Raw genomic sequence first — 16,233 nt, 5'->3', positions numbered from 1 at the left:
TATTATTACAGACATTATTTCCAGCTGTTTTATAAAAACAAAGAGGTATTTTCGTCCAATAAACAATAAAAAAGACTGAATTCTATCAGATATTCTGTTTCCAAGGTGGAAAAATGAAGGAAGATATACAGGGAAAACAAAATTGTGCTAATAGAGGGGAAAAAATGGCATACTGACAGTAGAAAGAAATGATGTAAAAAAAAAAAAAAAGAGCAATGCACAGCAAAAGTCAAAGCAGTAATTTCCTGACCCAAATAAATATTGAAAATTATATTTGAAAAGTGAAATTTCTGTATTTTGAGCAACATCTAATAGATGACTAAGAGGCCACCTTATATTTTTGAGAAAAACTTATTATTTCAATTAATATTTTATAAAGAAAAAATGCCAGACTCCTTATTGAATCACATGTATAAGAAATCTGTCAAAATGTTAAGAAAAGCTAAATCATATGTAAAAGAATAAGCTTCTTGAAAGCAGAAGGAAGATGCTCAACAGAAAGTAATACTGAATGATTATTTTCCATTAGAAATTCTTAGACAGTATCCATTTTTCACCTTACATCAAAATGTTAGGATATCCTTTTTTTTTAATTATTGTGAAAATACCATACAGAGTTGGTTACAATTACATGGGCAAGATAGGGAGTACATATCTTATCAAGCATTGTTGCCTCCTCCTTTTTTCCCCATACCATCCCTTCCCCTCTCAACTCCCCAACTCGCACATTACCCTACCACCTTCTCCACCCCCCACCCCGCCAAATTGTAAAGTTCATTTCTCGAAATAACGTCTTGTATATCTCATTGTTGTAATGGCTCCACCTGTAACCCAATTTAAACAGTTTATTTTTTCCCTTCCCCTCCACAAATTGTATCAACATCAAATACAGTGAAAGCAGGGATTATTCCCTGGGGGGAGGTACATACAAAGCAACAAACAAAATATCTTATAAATACGTTGGAAACAATCGCAAGAAAGAAAAAAACATTTGAATCCTTATCTTGGGGTGCATTTCGCCTAACATCAACTTATCTGACAGTTTCTGTTTGCCTCAGACACATACTAGTTATTGCGAATAAGGGAAACAATGAGACCTATATTTCTTTGGACCTGGTTTAGTTCACTTAAAATAATTTTTCCAAGTTTTTCCATTTCCTAACAAATGGAGCAATGTGATTCATTCTGATGGAGGCATAGAATTCCATTGTGTATATATATAACACATTTTCTTGATCCATTCATTTCCTGAAGGGCGTCTGGGTTGGTTCCATATCTTAGCTATGGTAAATAATGCTGCAATAAACATAGTTGTGCTGGTGGCTTTAGTATGGTCTTGTTTGTGATCATTTGGGTAAATGCCCAAAAGTGGGATTGCTGGGTCATAGGGGAGCTCTATGTGGAGTCTTCTGAGGAACCTCCATACAACTTTCCAAAGTGGTTGAACAAATTTACACTCCCACCAACAACGCAGTAAGGTTCCATTCTGTAGACATCCCCTCCAGCATCTGTTGTTATTAGAGTTCTTGATTATGGCCATTCTAACTGGGGTGAGGTGGTATCTCAATGTTGTTTTGATTTGCATTTCTTTCATGGCTAGGAAGGTTGACCTTTTTTTTTTTTTTTTTTTTTGGTCCAGTCCTGGGGCCTGAACTCTGGGCCTGGGTGCTGTCCCTCAGCTGTTCAGCTCAAGGATAGCGGTCTACCACTTGAGCCACAGCACCACTTCTGGCTTTTTTCTTTTTCCTTATGTGGTGCTGAGGAATCGAACCCAGGGCCTCAGGCATGCAAGGCAAGCGCTCTACCACTGAGCCACCTTCCCAGCCAATTAAGTTTTTTATATATATATATAGCGTTTCTTCATGGGTATATTGGCCATCCTTCTTTCCTCTTCAGAGAAGTTTCTCTTTAAAGAATTAAGTCTTTAGCCCATTTATTTATTGGGCAGTTGTTTCTTTGAGGATTTGTTGTTGGGGGATTTAACTTTATGAGTTCCAGGTATATTTTAGATATGAGACCCTTGTCTATTGTATGGCTAGTGAAGATCTTCTCCCAATCTGTAGGCTTTCTATTGCTATAACTAGCTACGTCCCTTGCCATGCAGAAGCTCTGCAATTTCATACAATCCCATTTGTCCAATCTTTCTTTGATTTGTTGTGTTTCTGGGTCTCTATTAAGAAAATTTTGTCCTGTGCCAAGGAGACCTAGGGTTTCTCCTATTCCATCCTGTAAAGTTGTCAGAGTGTCTGCTTTGACTCTGAGGTCTTTGATCCATTAGAAAATATTCTGGTGCAGGGTGATATACAAGGATCTAGCTTTAGTTTTCTACAAGTGATTAACCAATTTTGCCAGCACCATTTCCATTTTCCATTCTATTTTTGTAGCTCCCTTATCAAAGATCAGATGGCTATAGGTCTGTAGGTTCATTTCTGGGTTTTCAATTCTATTCCATTGATCCTGAGGTCTGTTCTTGTGCCAGTACCAAGCTGTTTTGATTACTATGGCTTTGTAGTAGAGTTTGAAATTGGGTAGTGATATTCCTCCAGCACTGTTCTTTCTGTTAAGGATCATTGTTGCTATTCGGGGTCTTTTATTATTCCATATGAATTTTTGGATTGCCTCTTCTATTTCCTTGAAGAATGAGGTTGGAATTTTGGTAGATATCGCATTGAACTTGTAGATACACTTGGGAAGTATTGCCATTTTTACGATATTGATCCTTCCAATCCAGGAGTATGGAAGGTTTTTCCACTTTCTAAGTTCTGTTTTGATTTCCTTTTTCAGGTTTTTAAAGTTTTTATCATAGAGTTCCTTCACTTCTATGGTTCAGTTAATTCCTAGGTATTTTATTTGGAGTTGCTTTCCTGATTTCAGCCACGCTTTTCTCCTAGTTGGCATACAGAAAAGCCATTGATTTTTGAGGGTTATTTTTACACCCTGCTTCTTTGCCAAAGTTTTGAATCAGCTTGAGTCATTTGGGATAGGAGTCCATGGGATCCTTTAGATACAAGATCATGTCATCTGCAAAGAAGGAGTTTTACCTCATCTTTCCCTGTTTTGATCCCTTTTATGTATGCATCTTGTCTTATTGTTGTAGCTAGGCATTCTAATACTAAATTGAAGAGAAGTGGAGAGAGTGGACATCCTTGTCTCATTCCAGAGTTAAGAGGAAATGGTTTTAGTTTTTCACCATTAAGTATAATGCTGGCTGTAGTTTGTCATATACAGCCTTTATTGTACTGAGGAATGTTCCAAGGATTCCTAATTTTTCTAGCATCTTCATAAGAAAGGGGTACTGGACCTTGTGAAATGTTTTTTCTGCCTCTATTGAGACAACCATATGGTTCTTATCCTTGCTCTTGTTGATGTGATGAATTATATTAATTGATTTACATATATTGAACCAGCTTTGTATCCCTGAAATGAATCCTGTTTGATCATGGTGTATGATTTCTTGAATGAATTATTGAAGGCAATGGGCCAAAATTCTGTTGAGAAATTTTGCATTAATGTTCATCAAAGAAATGTGTCTATTGTTATCTTTCTTTGATGAGTCCCTGCCAGATTTTGGAATAAGGGTTATGATGGCTTCATAGAATGAGTTTAGTAGTGAATTTTGTCTTTCAATTTCAGTGAAGAGTTAGAGGGGTATTGGTGTGAGCTCTGCTTTGACGTCCTTGTAGAATTTCACTGTAAATCCATCTGGTCCTGGACTTTTCTTAGATGGGAGGTCTCTTGTTGTTGTTTCTCTTTCAGTGCTTGATATGGGCCTGTTAAGATGGTTTAACTCATCTTGGTTTAGTTTCATCATGTTGAGATTTGCTAGGAAAAGGTCCATTTCTGCCAAGTTCTCAAACTTATTAGCATAAAGGTTTGAGATGTATTCTCTTATAATGTTCCGAATCTTGGTGGTTTCTGTGGTGATATTTCCATTCTCATCTCTGAGTTTATTTATTTGGGTGTATTGTCTTCTTTTTTGGATAAGTTTTGCTAAGGTATGTCAAATTTGTTAATTTTTTCGAAGAACTATTTGTTTTGTTGATTCTTTCTATGGTTATTTTGGATTATAATTCATTTAATTCTGATTTCATTTTAATTATTTCTTTCCATCTACTGCCTTGGGGTATAGCTTACTGCTCTTTTTCAAGGAAGTTCAGGTATCTCATTAAATTTTTGGTGTCAGATCTTTCCAATTTGTTGATGTAGGAAATCAGAGCGTTAAACTTGCCTCTGAGTACTGCCTTTGCTGTGTCCCGGAAGAGGTGGTAATTTGTGTGTTGATTTTTGTTGAATATCATGAACATTGGAATTTCCTTTCTCATCTCTTCCATGACCCACTGGTGATTCAACAGTGTGTTCTTCAGCCTCCATGTGTTACAGGGATTTCTTTGGTGGCTTTTGGTGTTGAGTTCTAATTTTATTCCCTTGTGGACTGAGAGAATGCAAGGTAAAACTTCAAGCTTCTGAATTTGGACAACTTTGGTTTGTGACCTAAAGTATGGTTTATTTGGGAAAATGTTCTGTGTGATGCTGAGAAAAACGTGTATTCTGATGCTGCTGGGTGAATATTCGGTAGATGTCTGTTTAATCTAGTTTTTCTATGCAGTTGTTTAGATCTGAGGTTTCTCTTTTGAGTTTTTGCTGAGTTGATCTATCTAATGAGGATAGTGGTGTGTTCAAGTCCCCGATAATTAATGTCTTTGGATCTATGTGAGATTTGAGACAAAGTAGTGTTTCTTGGATAAAGTTGGGTGCTCCATTGTTAGGTGAATAGATATTTAATTTTGTAATATCCTCCTGAAAGAGAGCTATCCCATAATTAGTGTGTGGCGACCTTCTTTATCTCTTCTCATTAATTTCAACTTGAAGTCTATTTTATCTGATATTAGGATTGCAACTCCTCCCTGTTTGTGGCGGCCATTTGCTTGGTAGATTATGTTCCAGCCTTTCAAATTCAAAATGTGTCTGTTTTTATGGGCAAGGTGCGACTCCTGAAGAGGGAAATTGAAGGATCTTGCTTTTTAATGCAACTAGATAGTCTGTTGCTTAATTGGAGAGTTAAGTCCGTTAATGTTGAGAGATAGGATTGAGAGGTGTTTGGGAGTTCCTGTCATTTTATCCTCCTTCTTGGGGGCTGTGGCAATTGAGTTTTTCCTATGGTTCTTGGATTCTCAGTTTGGGTGTGGTTTCTCGGCCTTTATTGTGGTCTTGTTGGTTTTCTATGTGTAGGACATCTTTAAGAATCTTTTGTAGGGCTGGCTTGGTGGAGATATATTGTTTCAGTTTTTCTTTGCAATGGAAGTTTTTTATTTGACCTTTTGTTATGAAGGAGAGTTTAGCTGGGTACAGTATTCTTGGTTGATAGTTTTTTACTTTAGGTCATGGCATCCATCATTTCAGGCTCTTCTTGGTTTAATTGTCTCTGCTGAGAAATCTGAGGTGATTCTATTTGGTTTCCCTTTATAGGTGATTGATCTTTTCTCCTTGACAGCTTTAAGGTTCTTTTCCTTGGTCTGAATTGATCCTTTGTGGATTATAATGTAATGGTGGGATGTCCTGTTCTGGTCTGCTCTATTTGCAGTTCAAAAGTGTCTTGTATCTGAATAGGCCTATCCTTTTGCATGTTAGGGAAGTTCTCTGCTAGGATCCTATTAAACAAATTTCCCAAACCATTAACTTCTGTCTGTAGGTGCTCCTCTACACCCATTATCCTCAGATTAGGCCTTCTGTTGGTGTCTTCCAAATGTTGAATAGATCTGTCATAATTTTTGGATTTGTCTTGGTTAGTTGTACATTCTTTCTCTATAATATGTAAGCTGTCCTCAATCCCCGAAATTCGATCTTCTGCATGGTCCAACCTACTCTCAAGACTTTCTACTTTGTTTTTGTTTTTTTTTCCTGCTAATTGGTCATCTTTGTTGGCTTCAATTTTTTTCTTGAAGCTTTGTTTTAGATCTTTTATTAACTTCTTTACATCCTTAATTTGGTGTTCAGTGTTTATTCTCAAATCACTTAGTTGATTCCTTATGGTTTCGATGGACTCCCATGCATTCTGTCGGGCTCCATTCAGCATTCCCTTTGTGGTTTCCCTGAATTCTTTCAGCTGTCTATTTATGGATTCCATAATAGCCTCTATTCATCTTTGTTTATTTTCATCCTGCTGTTACAATTCCTGTATTTCTCTTTGATTAGCTTCCCCATGTTTATGCAATTCCTGTAGTTTTCCTTCACTGTTCGCATGCTGCCCACACAGTTCCTGTGTCTCCTTTGTCTGTTCTTAGTCTTTTCACCCAATTTCTGTCTTTCTCTTTGACTGTTCTCAGCCTGCTCATGCAATTCCTTCATTTCTTGTTGACTGTTCTCCACCTGCTCACACAATTCCTGTATCAATCTTTGAGTAGCTTCCTCATGCTCACGAGATTCCTGTATTGAGCTTTTTTGCCTCCTCTCTCTCTCTATCACATTCACACTGACTACTTTGCAGGTTTTCAATTTTTCATTCACCATGTTTACCAGAAGTGTTTGTAGAGCTCTTTGGGAACTCTCCTCTGGATTATTCATTAACTGTTTGGTCACCTGATTATCATGAGTGGGAATTGAGATACCCACACTTGCCATCTTTCTTGTGGTTTTCCGGCTTGTTCTGCCCATTTGGTATGAAAGTAAGACCAATTTTGTGCTAGAACACCATTTTAAGGCACGTATCAACCAAAGTCATGTAGTTGCACATTCAGAATGGCTGCAGATGTAATCCAGTTCAACAGATACAATCTACTCAACATCAAACAACTATGGATTAATGGGCTAAGAACAGCAAGGAAGAATCTGGCAAACCAGAAATCATTAGGTTTAGGGAGAAATGTGGGGAAAAATAGGATTAGAGGGATGTGGAATGGTAAAAGGAAAGTGAATTTAACCAAGTCCTAATATCAGAGAGGGAAATGAACTTGACAGAATGATAGGAGAGATACTTAAAAAGAAAAGAAAAAATGGAAAAACAAAAATTCTTAAAAATTATGTAGGTATAAAGTGATAATACTGCTATTAAAGAATTTAAGCCTAAGAGGTTGTGAATTGAGTAATAAATTTTTGGATTTAATGTGTACACAAAGGGGAATAAGGTCTAATAATCAACGACAGTATATATCTGAGGATGAACACAACAGCAATTAAGTCAGGCAAAAAAGAAAGAGAAAAAAATGAAAAGAATGAATAAAACAAAAAAAAGCACGGAAAGGTCAATAGAGATTTTAAAAAAAGCACACACACACATATACACCTAAAATAAAAAGTATAAGAGGATAAAAAAGATTAATTGAAAACAATTTTTAAAAAGTAAAAATTTAAAATAAAAGGTACAATAAAGAGTTCTTTGATTGTTTTTCGGGGGTGGGGGGATGGGAATGGGAAGAGCCTCTTTCTCCCTTGTGTCCATAACCAGTCTCTTGGTAGAGCCTCTGGTTTTCTTGTGGTATTTGGTTTTCCTATGGCTTGTTTGGTTTCTTAAGTCAGTTTGTTTGAGCAGGCAGAAAAATGCTCTGCTTTACCCAGATCCTCCTCCCAGGCTAGTTCAGTGGGAGGTAGATCTGCTTTGAGTGTCACAAAAGAGGGAGATGGCTGTTTCCTCTAGTTTGGAGATTCTGTAATGAGGCTAGGTTCTGTGTAGGGTTGAGGCCTTTCAGCAAACAGTAGCTTTTCCCTGAGAGGCTAGCTCCTGAGACACTCCCAGAGCCCAGCCTGGAGCCATTCTCAGGGTTTATGTTTACTGAATTTCAATTGATTGACTAGGCTGCTGCAGGGAGGGGCAGCCTTTGATTCTGTTTACCCAGTGAAGAAAGTCATTCCTCTCTGGACAGAACTACCTTGCTTGGGCTGGGTGACTTTCCCTGGGTGGAGGTCAGCCTGGCAGGTCAGGTTAGGTTCCTGTGACCTGCTAAATGACTCTTTTGTTTTCTTCCAGGGCCTGAGTTAGAGTTAGCTGTCAGCTGGGCCTTTGTCTGTGTTAAAGATGGAGATCACAAGTGGTTGTGGGGGGTGCAAGGGGAGGGACAGAGTTCCCTCCACTACTCCTTGAGAATGAGTGAGGATATCAGGTTTCTACTTGGTTCCAGGGTCGTCTCTGGTCTGGGATCTGCAGGATGACAATATCTGCTCCTTATCAGTTCTTGCTGTTGTTTATTAGAATCTGCTCATCCACTGTGTCTGGCATTTTTGTCCTGGACTCTCTGTGTTGTAGGTATGGCAGCTATGGCTGCCACAGCTGGGGCTACTGGCAAGTGCTCAGATTTGTCTCCATGCCTGGATTTTTCCTCTCTGGCCAAAATCTCTGTACTGTGATGGCACACTTGGTGTGATTCTATGGTCTAGGACTGTTCACTGGAACACTAAAACTGCTTTCTATGCAAGAGCTTGTTTAGCCTTCAGTTTCTCCTCCACCATCTTCCCTGAAATCTCCTGTTTTATTTTTTCAATATTAAACTTACATTGAATATCCTTTATCTTTTATCAGTTATGCTTGAATACTTACCATGAAATATTTATTTCAATCATTCTTATTACAAGGACAATTATCTTCATCTAACATCAGAAAAAAGTGACATGAATGTCAGAAGTGTTTATCAAACACTTGAATGGTAAAGGAACAAGTTCACTTTATTTAAATTTGCAATTACTTTACACAGGGAACTTCCCAAGTTTATTTTGTACCCTAAAATAGAAAATCCCTCAATTAAAGATCTGAACAATAAAGGGGGAAAAGTATTCTGCATTTTATTTGTTAAAGAAAAAAAGGATTGTTTTTTGCTATTCCGGGGTACTGGCACAACAACAGACATCAGGACCAATGGAATAGAATTGAAAACCCAGAAATGAACCTACAGACCTATAGCCATCTAATCTTTGATAAGGGAGGTAAAAAAATAGAATGGAAGAACGACAGCCTCTTCAGTAAATGGTGCTGGCAAAATTGGTTAACTACTTATAGAAGTCTAAAACTAGATCCTTATATATCACCCTGCACCAGAATCATTTCTAAATGGATCAAAGACCTCGGAGTCAAAGCAGACGCTCTGAAAACATTACAGGATGGATTAGGAGAAACCCTAGGACTCCTAGGCACAGGCCATAATTTTCTTAATAGAGACCCAGAAACACAACAAATCAAAGAAAGGTTGGACAAATGGGATTGCATGAAGTTGCAGAGCTTCTGCATGGCAAAGGACATAGCTAGCAAGATCAATAGAAAGCCCACAGAATGGGAGAAGATCTTCACTAGCCATACACTGGACAAGGGTCTCAAATCTAAAATATACTTGGAACTCAAAAAGTTAAATCCCCCAACAACAAATCTTCCAAGACACAACTGTCCAATAAACAAGTGTGCTAAAGACTTAAAGAGAAACTTCTCTGAAGAGGAAAAATGTATGGCCAATAGACACATGAAAAAATGCTCATCCTCCCTAGCCATAAAAGAAATGCAAATCAAAATGACATTGAGATACCACCTCACTCCAGTTAGAATGGCTAAAATCAAGAACTCTAACAACAACAGATGCTGGAGGGAATGTGGACATAAGGGAACCTTACTGCATTGTTGGTAGGAGTGTAAACTTGTTCAACCACTTTGGAAAGTAGTATGGAGGTTCCTCAAAAGACTCCACATAGAGCTCCCCTATGACCCAGCAATCCCACTTTTGGGCATTTACCCAAATGTTTACAAACAAGACCACACTAAAACTACCAACACGACTATGTGTATTGCAGCACTATTTACTATAGCTAAGATACGGAACCAACCCAGATGCCCCTCAGTAGATGAATGGATCAAGAAAATGTGGTATATATACACAATGGAATTCTATGCCTCCATCAGAAATAATAATGTTGCCCCATTTGTTAGGAAATGGAAAGGCTTGGAAAAATTTATATCAAGTGAAGTAAGCCAGGCCCAAAGAAACAGGTCCCATGGTCTCCCTGATTTGCAATATCTAGTATGTGTCTGAATCAAGCAGAAAATGTCAGATAAGTTGATGTTAGGGAAATGAACCCTAAGATATGCATTCAAATGTTTTTTTCCTTTCATGTGATTGTTTCTAACACATTTATAATATGATTTCTTTGTTGCTTTGTATGTCCCTCCCCCCAGTATAACCCCTGATTTCACTGTATTTGATGTCGGTATAATTTGTGGAGGGGAAGGGGAAAACCCAATCATTTAAATAGGAATACAGGTGGACCTATTGCAACAATGAGATGTACAAGTCATTATGTCGAAAATGAACTTTACAACTTTGTTCGGGGGGCGGGGGTATCGGGGAGGATTGGGTGGGGTGACGGGAGGAGGATAGGAAGGGGAAACAAAGGAGGAGGCTACAATGCTTGATAAGAAATGTTCTCATTATCTTGCCCATGTAATTGTAACCCCTCTGTACAATATTTTCACAATAAAAAAATAAAAAAGGTATTTTTCTTCTAGCTAAATTTGAAAAAAATACTATCACCCTTACCAAATTATTCCCAAACAAAATGCAGTGAAAATGATAGTTTCTGATTGCAACCTAAGTTATTCAAAGTTAAGCTGTAAGTGATTTTTAAAAGCTCTAGTATAAACTAAAAGTTGAGCCTCATCATGAAAAGTTCCCAAATTTATAACTGTAAAAATATCAAAAACATTAAAAGTAAAATTTAACTTTAAAAAGTCAAATGTAAAATTATATAAGATCTTAGAATTCTTGGAATTTCTGTTTTTCTATGCAGAATTTAGTTGATAACACAATTTTGAATATTCTTCCATCATTTATGTTTGAGTACTTATTTATCAAGAAATAATTATTTTTATTGTTCGTATTTTTTCTTTATAGCACTGTATTCAATTTTTATACCAACATTAAAGTTATATGACTAAGAATCAAAGCTCTTGATTTTTAACTGTGTAGCCATCTTTTGAATTCCTGATAGTTTAGTTTTGAAACATAATTTTCCTGTGTATCATGGATATATTTATGGCTACCTTCTCTGATATTTTTTCAGGTTTGAATAAGAATTCTGTGTTACACTCCTTGAACTTAAAAATATTCCCTTCTTTCTTATTTTGAAGCAAATGACATATAAACCTTGGCCAGTGTTTCTGATTATGTATATACATTCCATGTATAATGGTGTTCTCAGTGATCCTTTTTGTTTTTTGTTCGGTCATGAGGCCTGAACTCTGGGCCTGGGCACTGTCCCTCAGCTCTTCAGCTCAAGGTTAGCACTCTACCACTTGAGCCACAATGCCACTTCTGGCCTTTTCTACTTATGTGGTGCTAAGAAATTGAACCCAGGGCCTCATGCATGCGAGGCAAGCACTCTACCACTGAGCCACCTTTCTAGCCTTCAGCGATCCTATTATCTCTCCTAAGAAAATATAATTGAATAGAACTAACACTGTTATAGATATGATATTGAATCTGGTATAAAATAGTGATATAATTCATGCTTCTATTGGCGTACCTCATATTATGAATACCATGTATTTACAGTTCACCTTAAAATTGACTTTCCAACATAGCATCTTGTACATCTCATTGTTACAATAGATGTGTTCCTGTAGATAATGCCACAATAGAAAGTAAGATCATTTCAAGACAGATCCAGCTAACTGGTAATGGCTGACCTGATTATAATGTGTGTAAAAATGAACTATGGAGAGTGTTGTCATTGTTTTCTAGTAACCCATGAAGACATGAGAGGAAATATTAGCTCACATAGTCATTGCTGTTGCTGTATTTCTTTGTTAAACTTTATAATGTTACATTGAAATAAGGCAATCAATCTATTCTTATGGAGGATCTGTGGATGGATATATTATGTACTTTGAAGTAGAAAATTGTATATACAACTAATTATATTTACTAATGTATCCTAATCTTCAGAAATATTGTTAATTTTTTAAACAAATCTATAATTTACTGCTGTAAGGACATTGTAGTAAAAAAGACAGCACTAGACAAATTTTCACTGAAATCTGATGAGTAAACATTGTCTTGTTAAGAAATATAATAGACATATTACTTTGCCTTACATTTTATCACATAAATAATCTGATTAATGAATCCACTAGTGACATTGCGAGGGCACATATTATGTGTATATATGCATGAATAAAGTAGTTTTAATTTGAAAAAACACAATATTTATGAAAGGGAATATTTATCATCTTCGGTGACATAGTCAAGAAAATTAATTATGCTTTCAGAATTATTAAAAGTAGGAGCCAGACACCAGTGCCTCACATGTTTAATCCTAGCTACTCAGGAAGCTGAGATCTAAGGATCAGGGTTCAAAGCCAGTCTGGAAGAAGAGTCCATGAGACTCTTTTTTTTTTTTTTTTTTTGGGTCCGGTCATGGGGTCTGAACTCTGGGCCTGGGCGCTGTCCCTCAGCATTTCAGCTCAAGGCTAGCGTTCTACCACTTGAGCCACAGCGCCACTTCCGGCTTTTTTCTTTTTGTTTATGTGGTGCTGAGGAATCGAACCCAGGGCCTCAGGCGTGCAAGGCAAGCGCTCTACCACTGAGCCAACTTCCCAGCCCCCTGTGAGACTCTTATCTCCAATAAACCACTAGAAAACCTAAAGTGCCACTGTGGCTCAAGCAGTAGATTGCTCACCTTGAGCTGAAGAGCACAAGGACAGCGCCCAAGCCCAGAGTTCAAGCCCCACTACTGACCAAAAAAAAAAAAAAGTCAAAAAAAAAAACCTCCTAAGATTTCACCTAAATGATCTTGCTCACCATTGCGAAAAGGATCATCTATGTTTGAATATTTTCAGGCATTCAGTATTCATTAGCTTGAATATTACATACTGAAATCTATTATCCTCTGAATATATCATTCATATACTAAGGAAACCTCTGTAATTTATACTATACTATACAAACTATACTCTAGTTTTATAGGTATTTGAAATGTTAGGTGAAACACATGCACTTTTTAAAATAATTACCTACAGGAAATATTTTTAGTATGTGATTATCCAATGAATATTGTGAAAAATATTTTAATCACTATGAGACTTTTCAATGTCAAACATTATATTAAATTAAAACTCAAATTTTCAATACAAAATTTTCCTCTCAAAGCAACAATTAATTTATGAATTGTATTGGCATGATTACAAATGAGATGACTTAATGTGCTTTATAGCTTCAATATAATCTGGGTCAGAACTTTCTCTTGTTTCTAGAAACAAGAGAATTATTTGTGTATGATTAAGCTAAGAGTTATGATGGGAAAGTTTTTAGGAAATTTGTTTATAAATCTTATTTTTCTATCTCACTCACCTAATCTTCTTACCATTGTCTGTCCTGGTTCACGCCAGTTTTAGGGTTAAAAATGAGTGAAATATCTTCAAATGGTCACATGTACTTGAAGGCCAATATAGGAAAAAGATTCAAGCCATGAATAATAAACCACGTTTATTATATTCACATAAGAGACTTTGATTCAGATTTTGTTATGCTAGAACAGATAGTTTCAAATTTTTATATTATCTAGTATTTAACATTGTATAGCTTCTGTGTTTCATTCTTTTTCTCTCAGTCTCTAATAGCACACACACACACACACACACACACACACACACACACACACACACACACAGAGTCAATCACACTATCAGTGGGGGAGTGGTAGATTCACTCGTCTTCCATTCTGTGGTATTAGAGGTAAAAGGGCAGCATCCACAAGGAAGTCTTTATTCCGGAGAACGTAATGATTAAAAAGATTAATTATCCCTCCTTAAAGAGATTGTACTTTCTCTAAAATAATAGGTAATCAATTACACAGATGAATTTATAAAAATGAATACGTCTTTTTTGTAGATAAGAAAGCAAAATAATCTGATACTTGCAAAACCTTACTGAAATAATAATTGATGAACTGGACTTTGAAAACTAGGATTTAATTAGGTAGAATTAACAATGGCAAAATTTAAATACAAAGAATGACAGGTACAAAATGAAAGGGTCCTTCACATCCATGCCAGGGGACCACACAGAGGCAAGCAGGCAAAGGATAAAGATTATTGCAAGGTTATTAGAAAAGCCATATTTCCCCCGGAGAGGGAGCAGATGGCCCACTCCACTATCTAGGTAGCAGCAGGGTCTGGGGGTAGGAAGTGAGGTAGATAGGAGCTCAGGGGGGTATGGGCAGAGAGAGGAAGGGGCCAGCTCTATGACGGGAACTCTAGAGCAATGAGAAGCTCAGGTCTGACTGGAGCTGAGGATCAAAGGTGGGCATAATGCTTACTCAAGACACCAAAGTAGATTAATGTGGTTTGTTTGAGAGATAAAGAATTCACAGTTTTTACTTATTGGCATACAGGAAAGCCATTGATTTCTGAGGGTTAATTTTGTGCCCTGTTACTTTGCCAAAGTTTCCGATCAGCTCAAGTAACTTGGGATTGTAGTCCATGGGGTTCTTTAAATACAAGATCATGTCATCTGCAAAGAGGGAGAGTTTTACTTCATCCTTCCCTATTTGGATCTCCTTAATGTCTGCATCTTGTCTTACTGCTGTAGCTAGGCATTCTAATACTAGGTTGAAGAGGAGTGGGGAGAGTGGACACCCTTGTCTCTTTCCTATTGGTCAGAGTTGCTTTGAAGAATCATCGCTCCCAAATCTTCCCAACTCCCTATTCAGGGATATGAATCAAACATGATGTAGTGTACCTTGATTTCTGCCCAACTAGAAAACTGTTTACTTGTGCTGTAATCTCTAAGAATGTTTAGCTCAAATGATTACCTCTGTTATCTCCTAACAAAAATACAATTTTACACTTTCTATACTTCTATGATGTTAGTTATAATATTCTTTAAATTGGAAACAAGTTAATTGAATTGAGTTAGGAATAATTTAAATAAATGATCTAAAATTTCAAATTAATTAAATTAGGAATAATTTTGATATAGCTGTGGCATGCTCTATTGATTTTATCTTGAAGCATAAAAAACACATACACTATATACATGTATATATTATATTTCTTATAAGAAGTAGGTGTGTTTTGGAGGTCTTTAATTTATATTTAACATGACTTTCTTATACAATTATTGCTGATTTCTTACTTGGACTGATACTTTACAAAGAATGTGGAGTCTTTAAAGACTTTACAAAGAATATGAATACTTTATAAAACTCAAAGTGTTTAAAGCTGTAAACTACATAGATAAGGATGAGGATAGCCAATGTTTACCTACAATATCTTAGAATCTTGTAAAGGTGAATAGGCAAGGTCATCTTTACAAACAACAGTGTCCACAACAAAAAGAAAAGTGGGCAGGTCAAATTGTCTTTTTTATGTAAATTACAAAATTAAATAAATTACAATGTAAAGCCTATTATCTAAGCTTCATTTAGTTTAGCAAAATTGCCACAGTTGGTTAAAAGAGCAGATGGTGACTTTGTGATTGTGAAGAATACCTACTAAAACCTAATTGAAAATGCTTTAGGGGAGAAAAAGGCAGGTGTAATATACAGTTACCCAGATTTACACCTCACCCCAGACACACATCACTACACACAAATTTTGTTCCTGGACATGAAAGAAAATCATGAAGTGATGATTCCTGTAACATTTTCTTTGTTTCTTTCTTTTTTTCCTTCCTTTCCTTCCTCCCTTCCTTCCTCCTTCCCCCTTCTCCCTCCCTCCTTTCCTTCCTTCCTTCTTTTCTTTCTTTTTTATTTGTTCTTGTCTCATCTACAATTCTGACACTGAGATAAGATATTGTAAGAATCCTGTTTGTGTCTGACGGTCTCTTCCCTCCCTCTGGCTGGAGTAATGGTCTTTTTACCTAACATAAATAGAATTACAATATTTTTTTCATAAATTTGTGAAAGTTTAAAAACAAAGAACATATTGCATTATTGGATTCTGTGGAATAGGGAAAATATCTAAAATTTGCATGAAAAATTATGTAAGTAACGTACAAACAACACTGTTTGTTATACTTTTTTGTTGTTGGTGATGGTGATCATGAAGCTTGAACTCTGGGCTTGGGTGCTATCCTTGTGCTCTTCAGTTATAGGCGAGTGCTCTACCGCTTGAGCCACAGCTCCACTTCTGGTTTTCCAATGGTTTACTGGAGGTAAGAGTCTCACGGAGTCTCCTGCCTGGACTGGCTTTGAACCACGATCCTCAGATCTCAGCCTCCTGAGTAGCTAGGATTACAGGCATGAGCCACCTGCGTCCAGCTTCAG

The sequence above is a fragment of the Dipodomys merriami genome, unplaced genomic scaffold, assembly GCF_024711535.1.
Source record: "Dipodomys merriami isolate MVZ:Mamm:240054 unplaced genomic scaffold, mDipMer1.0.p SCAF_5, whole genome shotgun sequence".
NCBI classification, from domain to species: domain Eukaryota; kingdom Metazoa; phylum Chordata; class Mammalia; order Rodentia; family Heteromyidae; genus Dipodomys; species Dipodomys merriami.
Note: the sequence above shows the minus strand (reverse complement) of the source record.